The sequence below is a fragment of the Giraffa tippelskirchi genome, chromosome 9, assembly GCF_054371585.1.
Source record: "Giraffa tippelskirchi isolate mGirTip1 chromosome 9, T2T-mGirTip1v1.2.pri, whole genome shotgun sequence".
Taxonomy (NCBI): Eukaryota; Metazoa; Chordata; class Mammalia; order Artiodactyla; family Giraffidae; genus Giraffa; species Giraffa tippelskirchi.
The window spans coordinates 12298588-12315198 of NC_137283.1; the positions used below are offsets into that span (position 1 = coordinate 12298588).

General features: G+C 44.0%; 1 protein-coding gene across 9 annotated transcripts in view; it reads right to left on the reverse strand.

The window, feature by feature from the left end:
• LOC145520640 (uncharacterized) overlaps positions 1–16611 on the reverse strand; it is a 310815-nt gene that overhangs the window by 73272 nt on the left and 220932 nt on the right. The gene's annotated exons all lie outside the window — the stretch shown is intronic.

Below are 16611 nucleotides of genomic sequence, written 5' to 3' on the forward strand. Positions count from 1 at the left end.
TTAAACTTGAGATGAATTGGAAATTTCAGTAAGAATCCATGGACATGTTTTTAAAGGAGGCTTTATCTGTTCTGTCCCTGCAGTGATTTATGCCATTGGATATTTTTGCTGCCATCTGTCAAACTCCAGTCAGAAAGTAGGACAAGCTTATTTGTAGAACTGGTGCTTGTGGTTTCTAAAACTATTCTCCAATGAGAGGGACAGATGCCCTTGGGGGATAGTTGACTCCATATTTCTGGGCAGGGGAAAAATTCAGGGTTAGTTTGTAAATTCTAGGTGTTGAAAGAAAGCAAGGTTGCATCTGTAGCAACATGGGTGGACCTGGAGACTGTCTTACTGAGTGAAGTAAATCAGAGAAGGAGAAATATCATATGACACCCCTCATAAGTGAAATCTAAAAAGCAATGATACAAATGAACCTACAAGACAGAAAGAGACTCACAGACTTAGACAAAGAACTTATTGTCTAAGTTTGGCGGGGGTAGGGGGAAGGATGGGGGGGAAGGGATAGTTAGGGAGTTTGGGATGGACATGTACACACTTCTATGTTCAAAATGGATAACCAACAAGGACCTACGGTACAACACATGGAACTCTGCTCAATGTTATGTGGCACCTGGATAGGAGAGGAGTTTGGAGGAGAATGGATACATGTATATGTATGGATGAGTCCCTTCACTGTTCACCTGAAACTATCACAGTATTGTTAATCGGCTATACCCCAACTGAAATTAAAAAGTTTAAATAAAAAAAAAAAAGAAAGCAAGGTTGTACTAAGGTATCAGAGTCATAAATCCATAATGGTTCAAAAGAGAAGATAAAATAGAACTGCCTGAAAAAAATACAGCCAGTCTCTGAAATTGTTTACTGAAAAGGCTGTGTGTGTGTGTGTGTGCTGTGGACAACTCTCTGCAACCCCATGGACTGCAGCCCTCCAGGCTCCTCTGTCCATGGAATTCTCCAGGCAAGAATACTGGAGTGGGTTGCCATGCCCTTCTCCAGCCTGAAAAGGCTATATATTGATTAATAAAAATTACGTGAGGCCTACACACAAGCAACAGTTTGAAAATGGAAGAAACTGTCTTTTTCTATAAGGAGATGAACTCGTAGCAGGACATAGTCATGGGACAATAGCAATATTCAAGATCTCTGTGAAATGTGGTTTATTCGATAGAAAAGGATACAAGCGAATTGGAGGGAATCAGGGCATAATGCCAGGGGTGACTTTTAAAGAGTAGTTTCTCTTATCTTTCCAGCAATAAATTACAGTCTTTTCTAAGTACTGCCCACCATGGTTGCATAGTGGATAGAGGCAGCCCCTGAAAACTGAATTTTTAATCAAGTAGTCAACACACATGCGCTGTGCATGTTATATATATCATGCTGCTTATGGCCATTTGGGCTTCCCGGGTGGCACAGCGGTAAAGAAACCACCTGCCAACGCAGGAGATACAGGAGATGCGGGTTCAATCCCTGGATCAGGAAGATCCCCTGGAGGAGGGTATGGCAGCCCACTCCTGTATTCTTGCCTGGAGAATCCCATGGACAGAGGAGCCTGGCGGGCTACAGTCCATGGGTCACAAAGAGTCGGACACGACTGAGCACATGTGCGTGCGTGCTCGCACTCACACACACACACACACACGAGTGACCATTTATCCAACAATGATTCGCTTCGCACAGGCAGGGGCTCCACATCCTATTTCTACATTATTTTTACCCCCATGTGACCGTGTGCCTCAGCTGGCAAATCAGAACCAGCTTCTCCTCCTGCAGTAACCCTCACCATGCCTCACTAGAGGAGGAGAAAACCTCACAAATGTCAGAAAATGTTAAGTGGACCCTGAAGAATAGGAAACTCTGAGTCGGCAATAACAAATAGAAAGAAAGCATGCTGGTAGAGTGTATCAATGCTAGTTTTAAAGTGAGAGGAGAAAAATAAAGGGAAAATGTGCCATAAACACGTAAATTTTAAGTGAGCTTCTCTTTCTAAGGAGATTTTAAAATTAAGGGGGTATGGAAGATAAGTGAAGGAACAGAAAGTAGAATGACAAGGGATAAGCTTGGTCATAAACAGGTGAGGAGAAATGCCTGCACTAACCACAACCAACAGCACAAAAATCAAGTGGAAAAACTGGTCAATATAATGTCAACCGATGTCTGTAAGAACTAAATGTACGATAAAACAAGTGAGAAAAAGGTCATTCAGACATGAACTGGCGCTTCTGAGAACATCTGGTTCTTTGCAAAATCGGTATCTTAGATACATATTGTGGTTTACACAAAATCGGGAGGAATCCAACTAGCAACAGGTTTATCATCAACAAAGGAGAGCAGGGTATCCACCACGCAAGGAGGTCAGACTCTCTCCCCAGAGGAGGTGCTGTGGGGGTGTGAGGGGGGCTGCTTTGAGCAAGAAGTCAGCACACGGAGGGGCTGCTCAGTGGGCGGCATCAGGAAGCAACGGGTGGAAACTGAGCGAGGAGGGCTTTGGGCTTGGCTTAAATGTGTAAGTCCAAAGATGGGTGTTGGTGAGCCTCTGAGCACTGTCCATGGTTGATGTCAATCACGCAGGGTTGTGTCAATCCCACGGGACTGGCAGCTTTGCCTTCCTTAGTCTCCTCTTCTCTCCTGTGGGTGTCCCTGTGAGAACTCACACCAGGGGCTGTGAGTCAAATTGGGTTCACAGTGGCGCAGACAGCCTACTGCTCTAAGCAAACCACCCTTGTTCCTAACATCTCTAAGGGACACGTGAGACTCCTGAAGACAGGGTGAAAAGGAAGGTTGTCACCACGTGAGCATTGCTCCCATCTTGGCTCTTTAAATCTCTGAACATGATTTGTGGCAATTTGGGGGATACGGCTCTGGCCCCGCTGAGCCTCTACGGTCTGGATGTAGTAAAAAAAATCCAGAAGGCTCTACCTCTAGACCTTCAGAGAGCAGAAGAGATGGGGGCCCTTGCAGATGGGAATGTCAGCTTGAAGAGAAGGCAGATTTAATGGGAATTGCTGAGGAAGCCTGGGGGGTCAACCTCACTGTGATCACTCGGGAAATTCAAGGTATTTTGTTGGGACTTGAAGTTGTTTTGGCAGCATTAATATATGTTACCCCATTTCTATAGTCACAGGCCGCTGAGGTCATAGTCAGAATAACATTCTAGATACAAATTCTCTCAAATCTGCGCCTTACTCTCCGATTTCCCTTGCTCTGACAGAATGGATTTTTATCTTGTAGTTTTTTTTTTTTTTTCTTGATGCTGCCCTGCTTCTTCTTGGTTCTTGCCATCACCATCTGAACTTTGTGTGGCCCAACCCAGCTTTCCCTCTAGGTCCTGGGCAGTGGTTTCTCCCTGATACTGAGAATCTGGGCTGTCTGCTCCTGGCTTTGTTCCTCTACCTGAATTCTATCACCCAACGGGCCTTCATGCCCCACTCCCGAGATACAAACACACCACGCTGATCCTCTCTCACCGTGCAATCCGTCTCTTCTCTGTACTCTTATAATCCAGTGGGCATTTCACGCCAATTAATTCTTCACTAACATTATTTTTACACAAAATGGATCCCCCAGTTTCTCATAAGAGCCAGTGACATTTTTGAGTCAGAAATGTCCTCATGCACAGCTGTCATTCGAGTCTGTAAGACAGTGAAGGTTGTAAAACCATTCCCTTCATTCAGCCCTGTAGAGCAAGTACAACTTTAGACTTCATATAGTCCAACATGCCTAATTTACAGGTGAAAAACTGCATCCCTGAGGGGTACATTATCTGCCCCAAGTTCCTCAGAGAAGCTGCACTGAAGCGACACACCCAGACTCATTGTTCAAAACACTTTCCATCATTAAGAGCAGTTTAGTAAGCGATGTCAGTTCTGGAGATTGTGAGGAGAGATATGAGTGGGGAGGAGCCTGGCAGGAAAAACATATAGGAGGATGTTTAAAAGTCCAGAAAATAGTTGATGAAGGAATAGACTGTAATGTCAAAGAAATAGAAATTCTTCTGTTAGATAAACTGCCTCACCAGCAAATGACCCAGAGACCCACCTGCCCATCCCTAACACTTCCCGGGAACCAGGCCCTCCTAGGTGGGGTAACACCGTGTATGGTCATACAGAGGCAGGAAAGTAGGCTCCGAGTGATTCAGCTTGGATGGGGTTTAAGAGGCAGGTAGAGGGGAAGCAGGTGATAAGTCCACTTCCATGGAATCAGGACTTCTTTGCAAAGTCTGGAAAAAGTTCACTGTACCTAGGAACTCAGCCTGTGATGAAGTCCCAGAAGAGGATCCAATATACGGTGGAAATACTGAAAGCCCAGTAATAAAACGAGTGCAAACACGATCACCCACAGCTTCTGCTGTTCACATTAGCAGCACTGCTAATGCAGAGGATGTGGGAGACAGGAACCCAGGGAGCAGCCCCTTGAGCCGGATGGTGCTCCCCCTAGGGTCGTTCACAGCGTCTTTGCGGTCCTTTACAGCATGAGGACCAGCTCACCACACACCGGACATTATTAAGCATTTAATCACAACCAACCATGCTTCCAAGTGTGGTTTGTGGAATAAACTGAATTGTTAACATACCCAACCCAGCCATTCACCCATCAGCACAGACCATATAAACACGATTTCTCTCCTTCCACTGACATGTGTTAAAGATTTACTGAGCTATATCCTATTGGTTATTTCATAAGATACCATGTTATCTTATTTATTCATAACGTAGCAATTTAAGACAGTATTTTAGATGAAGAAGAAATAAAGTTCAGAGACTCACCCCAAAGTCACACAGCTGATATTTAGAGGATCTGAGATTCTGATGTCCATGCTAACCCTCTTTTCCTGGTAAATCTCAATAACTGACAATGCCCAGTGCCCCGCTGCATGGCTGGGAGGCCTTAGGGGTATCTGCCCTCAGGATGGGTAATTCCTGCTGTTGCTGCCCTCTCACCCCAGTGTGAGCTGCCAGCAAGCTCCTACATTCTGTCTGGCCACACTGGAGGTGAATCACGGGTTGTAGGGTAGTGGGATGACTTGGCTACTACTCCACACTTAGATCCAGGTGGGCCAAGACCGAGAGCCACATCCCACAGCATCAGAGGGGAATGTCTATATTGGGCAAAGCCTGGTGCTCAGCTCTTGCTGGCCAGGCTCCTGGTTTGCAATGGATCCTGATGCTCCCAAGGTTGTGCTTGATTATCCTTCTCATCATATATATAAAAAACAGTCATCATTTACTGAATGCCTATCATGTGCCAGACACTGAACTAAGCCCTTTAGATATATTTAATTCCCATGATGCTCTGAATTACATAGCTTTATTATCCAAGTTTTGTAAGAAAAGAAATCTATCAGCCCAGAAACACGAAAAAGTTGTTCAAGATTCCATAACTAGTCAGGAGTGAAGCTGGGATATGGACCCTGCAGCTTGGATCCTGGCTTTGTTGACTTCCACACGGACCTGCCATTCCCCAGGGCTCTTGATTTTGCCATTTGACCGACTCCAGACACTGGCCACAGCTCCTCTTCTTGGTTTCAAATCAATGACTCACAGACAACGTGGGCTCCTCAGTCTCCAGTTATGGTTCTGTGGTTTGAACTGGTGATGTCCTTCAACTGGGCACCTCCTGGCCACGATGGTTCCTGAGGCTCAACAGACACACTGCCCGAGTGTTGTGGGCTTAACCCTTCAGAGGATTAACTAACCTCTTCCTCCAGCTGAGACCTACTCCAATGTCGAAAAAGAGGACTAACTAATTTAAAGCCAGGCATGCCCTGAATTGCTGTTTGCTGCATGAATGTCTGTCTAGTCTATTTCCCATTTGTTAAAAGACTTTCCAAAAAGAAAATACAGCTTTATTGTGCTTTGTGTCAATTGCATGTATTATTTAGGCTACACTAGGCTGAATTAACAAACACTGATTAATGGATCAAAGACAATCAAAATTTGGGCCTTGGCTCAGGGGACAATCCTGGGAAGGCATGTGGATTGGCTGGATACCTCTCCCTCACATAAGTATTTAAAGACCTAGGATGACAGATGCTCTGCCATGATCAGAGCAGGGCTCTGCCATGTCCTTTCCAGTCAAGTGGAAGGAGGAAAGAGTATGGAAGAAGGTAAAGGCAGGCTTTCATGGACCACGAGTAGTACATACAACTTCTGTTCACATTCCCTTGGCTGAAATTCAAACTGCAAGAGAGGCTGGGGAGTACAATCCAGTTATGTGCCCAAGAAGAAGGAAAACAGGTTTTGGTGAACAATGAACTGTTCCTGCCACTCTGCTGCTGATAAACAATAGTTTACACACTCATATTTGACTTTGTTCTTCAGTTTGTTCTTTTGCATTTTCTTGATGTCAGTTTTATATAGTAATAGTTTTCTACTTCATTGTGTTTTTTCTTTAAGTCTTCTATGGAAAGTGGCAGAAAGTTAAAAAAATGAATGTAGTAGAATGTAAATCAGTTAAGTTAGAACACACCCTCTCACCATACACAAAAATAAACTCAAAATGGCTTTAAGACTTAAACATAAGACATGACAAACACCATAAAACTCCTAGAAGAGATCATAGGCAAAACATTCTCTGATGTAAATCATACCAGTGCTTTCTTAGGTCAGTCTCCCAAGGCAATAGAAATAAGAACAAAAAATAAACAAATGGGACCTAATCAAACTTACAAGCTTTTCCATAGCAAAGGAAACCATAAAAAAATAAAACTGAAAAGACAACCTACAGAATGAAAAAATATTTGCAAATTATGCAACCAAAAAGGGCTTAATTTCCAAAATATACAAACAGATCATTTAACTCAACAACAAAAAATAAGCAACCCAACTGAAAAATGGACTGACAGCCAGAATAGACATTTTTCCAGAGAAGAAATTCAAATGGTCAATAGGCAAATGAAAAGATCCTCCATGTCACTAATTATTGGAGAAATGCAAATCAAAACTACAATGAGATACCACCTCACACTGGTCAGAATAGCCTTTGTTAAAAACTACACATAACAAATACTGGAGAGTATGCGGAACAAAGAAAACCTTCCTGCACTGTTGGTCGGAATGTAACTTGGTGCAGCCACCAAGGAAAAAGCATGGAAGTTCCTCGAAAGCCGAAAACAGAACTATCACATGACCCAGCAATCCCACTTCTGGGCAAATGTCCAAATAAAACTCTAATTTAAAAAGGTCCATGTACCGCTATGTTCGTAGCAGCATGATTCACAACAGCCAAGACATGGGAACAACCTAAATGTCCATTGACAGATGAACGGATATGAAGATGTGCTACATACATACAATGGAATACTACTCAGCTATAAAAATAAAGTCATGCCATTTGCAGCAACATGGATGCAACTAGTGATTATCATACTAAGCGAAGTAACTCAGAAAGAGACGGACAAAAACCATATGATATCACTTCTATGTGGAATCTAAGATAGGACAAAAATGAACCTATCTATAAAACAGAAACACTTGTGGAGAAATAGGCACAACTGTGGTTGCCAACAGGGAGGTGGTTGGGGGGGCTGGGGTGGGAGGTTGGGGTTAGCAGATGCAAGCTTTTATATATAGAAAGGATAAACAACAGAGTCCTACTGTATAGCGCAGAGGGCTATATTCAGTAGCCTATGACTAAACCACAATGGAAAACAATATATAAAAAATAATGCATCTATTTGTATAACTGAACCCCTTTGCTATACAGCAGAAATGAACACATCATTGTAAGTCAACTATATTTCAATAATAATATATATATATGAATGTAGTAGAAAATGACAGAGTATAAAATATTTCTATTTCTTCTACACATAGATGGAAAAAAGGGGAAAATAGCAAGTTTTTGCTCTTGTTTTTGTTCTTGAGGAAAGGCCTACATTTGGGTAACATTTGCTAAGGTTTTACAGCTCTCAGGTTATACACTGAACATGGTTCTCTTCTATATAGATATTCCTGTAATTGTAATACAGCTGACCTGATTCCCAACTTGTGATTATGCATATTATTGATATATGACTGAGGAATTTCAATCCATCCATTTTTATCTGGAATTCTAGTTACATTTTTCTCCATGAAGACAGATCAAGTAAAAATCACCATATTTATAAACATTCTATATAAAAAGAAGATTAAATGCATGGTCTTTGAGACATGTTTGTTATTCATCACTAATTAATATATTCTATTCTGCCTTCAGACTTGAATTTCATTAATAAGATGTCCCATTAATTACTGGGAATTCACATAAGGGAATAATATACAATACTTGGGAAATGAGTGAAAGCTTTGTTCATTATTACTGAATAATCTCCAAGACTTAGAAATGAAGAAATCAAGGTCCAGGTAAACTGAGACAATATAGAAGCCTAGTTTAAAGAGCAGTCCTGGTTTTTATTGGGAACAATTCCTGCTCATTTTTAGATGCAGGGGAATGGTAACATTGGTAAATGTGGATCACTTTTACCTCCTTCCCATAGATAAACCAATACATTTACAGGAGCCACATAATCAGGTTTCCACTTAGGAATCTATGGGAAAGAAAGGATCACAGTAAAACTAGTTGAAAAAAAAAAATCTGGAATTCCAGTATGAACTTGCTTGTGTGAGACAGTAAGTAATCTTATTCTCTTGTCTATCATAAAAGCCTGGGATTATTCACATTGTGTGCTAGATTACTGAACCAACTCAGCCAGAAAACAGCCATTGAAGAGCATGTTTTGGATTGAGAATCATCAATCGCCTATGTGATCAGTGAAACAACTGGAGAGGCTGTCTTCCTGTTTTGTGGCAGAGAATGACTCAGAGTGATACTGTGATTATAATGGGAAAGGCACAATATCAGAGGTCAGCTCTATCTGTCGGGATCAGGGCATCAGTTTATCTATGTTCTGAGATCAGGATATTTGCTCTGTCTCCCAGCATGGCTGTGAGGATCCTATCAAATGTGGTATAAGCATATGTAAAATGCAACATCAGTAGAGTTGAACATTTTAAATAGTACATCTGCTTTTATTTATTTAAAAAAAATTTTTGGCTGTATCCCACATAATGTGGGACCTTAGCTTCCTGAGAGGGGATTGAACCCACACCCTCCACATTGAAAGGCAGAGTCTTACCCACTGGACCACTGGGAAAGTCCTTCATATTTTTTTTTAAGTGCTTTGAAATCAAGTGTTTTAGTGTATTAGTCAGAGTTCACTAGAGAAACAGAGCCGATAGACTGTGTGTGTATACATACACACACACACACACAATTGGCTCTCCTGATTATAGAAGCTGAGATCTGCAACTGTGAGCTGAGACCCAAGCTTGCTGATGGTGTAACTAGTCTGAGACCGAAGGCCTGACAACCCAGAGAACTGACATTTTAAGTTTCAATCCCAGAGCTGCCAGGTCCAAGATTCAGGAAGAGTTGATGTTTCAGTTCCACACCAAAGGCAGGAAAAACTGACGCCCCAGCTCAACAGTCAGGCAGGAGGAGCTCCCTCTTGCTTGAGACACTATCAGCCTTTTTGTTCTATCCAGGCCTGCAGCTGATTGCATGAGGTCCACCCACTCCAGGGAGGGAAATCTACTCAGGCTGATTCAAACATAGATCTCATCCAAAACACAGTCACAGAAATATCCCAAATAATGTGCGACCAAACATCTGGGCATCCTGTCGCTCAGTCAAGCTGACACACAAAATTAATCAGCACATCAGGTTAAGTCTGGTTTTAAAATGACCTAGTTGCAAAGGTCGGTAAAGACTCGTTAGGCAATAATAGTTTTACAAGTCTTCAGTTCTAAAAGAACAGGAGCTATTTCATTTCCCCTAGAATTTGTTCTTCAAATAAATAGCCATTAGAGGGAGCTCTGGTTGCAGCTTAGAAACAAAATTATCTTCCATGAATTGATGTTAACGTGAAAGTTTCTAGGTTTTAATGGAGACACAGAGAATATATATTAAAAAAAAAAAAAAAACTAAACTAAGAGATACCAAGCATCCTTTAGCACCACCATTTTGTGTATCTAAACTGAGTGAGCCTGGACTTGCTTCCTGGAGCACAAGAGCTGAAATGATATAAAGACAAAGCTGGGTGGAATGGGATAGGCTCTGGCCTTGAGTCACTTGCTTCCCATCTCTCCTGGCCCACTGTCTCTCCCCAACAATGAAGATGGCAGAGATTAGAGTTTAATACACATTGGTATCTGTGGATGGGAGAATCCTGGAGAGTTAAATTTTTTTTTCTTTTCCCCAAAGATAACCTTGAAAATGTTATGTTCTCTAAAACTGTTGGTTTGAATTATCTTAAGCATACGCTCAGTCACATGGATGATACACTCAACATTCAACCCAGCGTCTGCCATACAGTCTATGGGCTATGTTGACATATGTGGGTACCGAGTGATCCCTGTCTTGAAGTGACAGAACTGAACTTTTAATCTGTTGCTAAGCCTCTTTTGGATGACTAAGTTGGTGTTGTCAAAATGACAACAGCTGACTTATAATTACCATTGTACTCATAAAGACAAATTTTCTCTTCAGCAACGGTAATATCAAAATTGAAATATTCTATGAGAATTCAATTGAAAGCATTGTCATAGAATAAGGTTTTAGAGTTGTAAGTCATTTTGCAAACTGAAAAGGAACCCTCCTACACTGTTGGTGGGAATGTACATTGGTGCAGCCATTATGGAGAACACGATGGGGGTTCTTTAAGAAACTAAAGACAGAGTCATCATACAATCTTACAATCCCACTCCGGAGTGTATAACCAGAGAAACTATCATTCAAAAAGCCACATGTACCCCAGCTCTCACAGCGGCACTGTTTATAAGAGTCAAGACATGGAAGCCACCAAAATGTCCATCCACAGATGAATGGATACTGAAGATGTTGTGTATAAGTATATACATACACACACTAAATGGGCTATTACTCTGCCACAAAAAGAATGAAAATGGAGGTACTTTATACTGGGGAACACATATATATTTTTTCTTGATGGACTTTTTTGATACACTGGGAGGAACTCATGCTTTCACATCACTGCTTCCGAGACCCCAAGAGTGATAGAGAAAGGAAGGAACAAGAGAGTCGGGTAGGGAAACGGAGAACCGAGGTGCAGATCCGGGAATGTGGGCACCCTGAAGTGAAGAGAAACACAGGATGCTGCAACTCCCTTCGTCTTCACTCCACATGTTCATTAACGCTGGTAGACAACATGACCAAGGGCAAGTTTCTGAGTATCTGGTGTAGCGCAGAGGGTGTGTTTCATGTATTAAACCCATAGCCACAAAAACTTTTTGACTTCACAGTTTTGCAGAGCTATGAAATCCTTTGCTCTCCCTTACTGTTACCTGCTGCGGATAAACAGGGACTGAAGCATGAGTGGCCTTTGGCTTTCTTCTTTTTTGGGCGTAAGCCTGTTCAGCCACAGTTTGATGGTTATTATTAATGTATTTCATCTAATCTAAGATTCCTTCAATTGTAAGTCATATCAATATTTTATGTGCCACTAAAAAAAAGAAAACCACTGCTCAGTACACTAGGTCACAGCCTTAGCAATGCATGGACAGGGCACGCCAGCTTCCTGGTGCTTTGAAATGCCTTTCATCTATCTGTTCTGAGGGACTTGGCAATCTCTCCTGCCTGCGGTTGTGTTGTGCTAGTGGGTGATAAGCCATCCTTGTGCATTTATCTCAGTAACAAAATGTACCTCCATTTCTTCTAACCACAAGTTTCTAAAGCACTTGGTTATTGCTTTGAAGGAAATACGAGATTGCAATCATTCCTTTAACAAAAATACGTGCTTCATTAATATAAAATATATACTCCACTGCTCCGTTTTCATGCCTTTCTGCAAACACAATGACTTTTTTGTTTGCCAAATTACAGTGAAATCTTTCTGAAGATGTTTTCAATAACAAATTCAGCATTTGTAGGTCTGACAAATGCATATAACTCAGCTGAAGTGACAACACTGGGAACAGCCCTGGCCAAGTTTGTTCATGATAACTGCAAGGGTTCTAGCTGCCAGACTGTGAATTGTGAGAGACATCTTGATTTCACAAATGAGAAACTATGAAGAAAAAAAAAAAGCATGTTTTAGAGACAAATACTTTGGATCTGCTTCATTGTAACAGCTATGCTTTTCCTCCTTGAGCACGTTCTATGGCAGCTCTGCCTCCCACAAACAGCCCTCTCATCTGGCCAGTGTGCCCGCACCCCAGAGACTGAGCATGTGTTCAGGGGATGGTTCCCGGGCAGCCCCCTGCCCTTAGCAGCAGGATCACTGGCCTGACCACACATCCCACCATCACTGACTTTCACGGTGGGTATAAAGAGCTGTCTCACTCCAGGCACACAGATCAGCAAGAAAAAGAATCCCCCTTGTGGAGGTTTAAGAAAAGGAGGGTTATTTGTGAGGTCTTAACAGGCAACTGAATAGACTTCCAAGGGCTGAAAATAGTCAGCCAGGCTCACGGGACAGAGTCTGTTGCATTAGAAACCGAGGTCTCTTACTCTTGGGCCCTAAGGCTCTCCCATTTCTGCTTCTTTCTGATTCCTCTACCTGAGAGATCCTCAATGAATACTTGAAAGACTGGCTCGGACTCACCAGGGCAGCAGCATGGGCCCGACTCTCCATGCCCCAGGGTCTGAGTTTTGTAACTGACATTCTCAAAAGAGAAACCTACTGGCCTCAGCCCAGTCCATGGATTTGCTCTTCCTGCATCTTTCCCCACAGTGGGGTCAGAAGTCCATCTTTGCTCAGCTATGGTCAGCCTCAGGCTACCCCTTCAGCAGGAACTGTGGGTGGGGTCACTTTCCTCCACCACCAAATGGGATGGGCAGAGAAGTAACAACTAGCTGACCCAGTACAGGATTCATGCAGCTTTTAATCCTCATCAGAACCCCTGAGAGATGTTGCGTGGGCCTGGCTCAGTGTTCTGTTAGATCATCTCAAGGCAAAACTCACCTTCTGCAGGAGCCTAACTGTGGTGATGAGGCCATGTCTGGCTGAGCTGCTACGACAAAGGAAGAGAGGAAGGGACGTGGGTCTGATTATATTCCTGTTTTCAATGATGCTACTTTTTGCTTGATGTAGACTTGCATAGACCTATTAAGCATGGATGCTTACCCTATGAACCAAAAAGGCACCTGAGGGTGCAGCCCACCCCACCTGCCAGAGCCTCCATAGGGACTTCTGTGATTCCCAGAAGTGATAAACAGTGGCCAAGTAAGGGCGGGATGGATGTGGGGAGTGGAGAGGTACTTCCATGGGAATGTAGGTGGGTAGGCATACTTTACAGCAGAATATTTCCTTTAAGGATTTATCACAGGGTTGTTTGTTTGGGGGCCATGCCATGAGGCATGTAGGAGCTTAGCTCCCTGACCAGGAATCGAACTTGCAGCCCCTGCAGTGGGAGCATGGAGTCTTAATCACTAGGCCCCACTGGGAAGTCCTCCTATCACAGAAAGAAAGTGAAAGTGAAAGTGTTAGTCGTTCAGTTGTCTCTGACTCTGTGACCCCATTGACTGTAGCTCCCCAGGCTCCTCTGTCCATGGAATTCTCCAGGCAAGAACACTGGAGTGAGTAGCCATTCCCTTCTCCAGGGGATCTTCCCGACCCAGGGATCGAACTTGGGTCTCCTGCACTGTGGGCAGATTCTTTACCGTCTGAGCCATCAGGGAAGCCCTCCTATCACAGAGTTTCTCCAAATAAGCACATTTATAGGGTGAGTCCTGTCACAGGCTGATTGCAGCTTCCACCCAGCACTGACATTGCCTGAGGACAGATGTCCTTTTAGAGTAAATAGGACACCAGCCTCACAGAAAGAAGTCACCTCTATCCTAGACCAATGGTATGACCTTGGTTAGTGTCCTGGATGAATCCACACTGACAACCCCCTCTCCACAAAATGTAGGGAGATGGTGGCTTCCTGCCCAGCTGGCAAGATCCCTGCTTACAAAGAACGCTGTGTTGGGGAAACGAAGGGCCTCACGCTATTTAAATGTGTTTGGCTGAGAGCCTTGCCCGTTATAGGATTTCTGCCTTGGTGCCCAAGGCATTCTCTGCCCAAAGACTGTGGTACCGACAGTACATTTTGCTGCTGGCAGAGGCAGAAGAAATTAAGCAGGCTCTCTTTGGCCCCAAAGACCTACCAGGCAGCCCTGGGTATCCTGCAGATGCTCACTCTACAGAAGCACCTCATCCAGAGTCAACTTTCAGATGGCCACCAGCTGGGCCAGTCCGATCAGAAATGGAGGGACCGTCAACCTTGGATGTGCTTCCTACAGCCCCACTATGAGTTTCCGGGTCCGCAGGGACCTGGGGTGGCCTTCTGTGGGCAGATGCCTCCTAGCTGGGCCACTGGATACGAGTCTTCTAACAGTTAGTGGCTGAGCTCATGAAAGGAAGCAAGTGATGGGGTTTTATCATCAGCTTCTCCTTCCAGTGGCAGAGAATTCTCAGGTCAGGCCCCTTCTGGCTCTGTAAGGATGTTCCTCCAAGCAGATGGGGAAATGTCCTTTCATCAGTTTAGAGGATGCTGTGAGGTAGGTTGGCCCCTCACTCATCCTCACTTATTCCTCTAAACCTCACCTTGTTCACAAAGAAGATCTGAGGGCAATTAGAGAAATATGAGCAACACAAAAGAATAAAAAGAAAAAAAAAAAGAATAAAAGTGAAAGAGACTCAGAGCAAAGGAGGATGACGGCGGGGAAAACGTGAAGGCGGATGGGCACCGCCAGGGCTCGGTGTGCTTTCTAGCTGGGTTGGTTCTCTCCTCTCTCTCATTTTCAGGCCTCCTGACCCTCCTCCCCGAAGGGGTAAGCAGACTGCTGCTGGCCACCCACCAGGAGCTGCTTTAGATAAACTGCAGTAAGAAAAGGGTCAGCGGTCAACCCCAGTCCAGAAGCCCGGAGTCCTGTTGGGGGCCCTGGTGAGGAGAGAAGGGGAGAGCTGGTCCCAGACAATCTGCTCCCACGGTTCTGTGGCGTCACATTGGGTCCCTTCTCTAAGAAGGCTCTGCTGCTCTAACTGACACTCATAAGGGAGGAAATCACTAATTCTCCATGACGCAAGAGGATGCTGTACTGTTGTTCAGTCGCGTCCAACTCTTTGCAACCCCACAGACTGCAGCATGCCAGGCTTCCCTGTCCTTCACCATCTTCCGGAGCTTGCTCACACTCATGTCCATTGAGTCGGTGATGCCATCCAACCATCTCGTCCTCTGTTATCCCTCACAACCCATCCACACGCATCAAGAAAAGATGCACTGTTCTCAGGAGCAGATCGTGCAAAGACAGGTTCACAGAACTGGCAAGAGTTTTTGTTGGAAACTGATTTAATAATATTCATAATTCACTTTCACTCATTCAGGAGACAACTGGTATTGAAAAAAAGAGTAATGAAGAAGACATCTATCTGATGAGTTTGCCCTGTGTCTTGGCCAACTCTCTCATCATCTGCTCTTTCTGTGGAATTGCCTTGTTTGCTTGGTAGTGATGGAAAGTTTCCACAAAACGGAATGACAGCTCTGGAAGTACTGGAGGGCAGGATTAGGGCTGAACACCCTTTTCTGAAGATGAATGGTCTGTGCAAACACAGAAACAGAACCGATTCTGTCTCAGAGGCTGTATCAGAGCGGCTTGGGTCATCCTATATCTTTAAAGAAGTGGTTGGGACTTAGGAAAGTACATCAAGAAACAGATAAGGCTGATTTATAATAAGCATTAATTTTTTTCCCCTATGAGATGCTCAGTTTAAGAATGCTGAGTGGGAATTATTCTGTTGAGAAGATTAAACAGTTTCCCTATAATCTCATTTGCACTATTCCAGTGCTCAGCAAACTGTTTCTTCACATAAAGGCATTTCCTGGATTCTGTCTATGGGGGAGGGAGGGTGGATAAAAAAATCCACGGCCCTGCCCTTGAGGCAAACTTCTTGGGCTACTTTTAAATTATCTTTACTAGGCTCAAATGAGTATTGCCTGCTCACTCTGCTTTGAAAGATGATGGGTAAATGAGGGCCTCTTCCTGGGTCTAGGAGTAAAACCAGGCCAATTTGAGCTGCACAAATCAATAGGGGAAGGAAAGTGAGCAGACTTCTGTGTGTGTGTGTGTGTGTGTGAGTGTGAGTGTGAGGTTTGCTACCATTTGCTCAATGACTGAACGCTGCGGGTGGACAGGAATTTCTGCATCTCCGGGAGCACACATGGTTCTCCCAGGAGGTGTGTGTGGTGACAGGGTCTGCAAAGAACTGGGAAGATGGATCTAGACAGCAGCCCAGGGGGTCTAGCAGTTCAGGGCCAACAGGCTCAGAGAAGATCCCACAGCCAAGGCCAAGCAGAGGAGGAGGAATGGTTTGGAGTCTAACTGCCCTGACTTGGGATTCTGGCTTTGTTCCTTTTGAGCTGTGTGACCTGATCACCTGATCTTTCTGAAAAGGAGGTTGGTGACATGTGGACTCCCTGGAGGAGGAGGTTTTGTGTGCTCCTGGCTCCTAAGCAGGGGTCTTCAGTGGGCAGCAGAGTCCAGGCCTCCCTTGGCTCAAACAGAAGGGATTCGGGGCCAGGTGTCTGCTCACAGGGGCAGAAGCGGCCCACATGTTGTGAGCTGGCC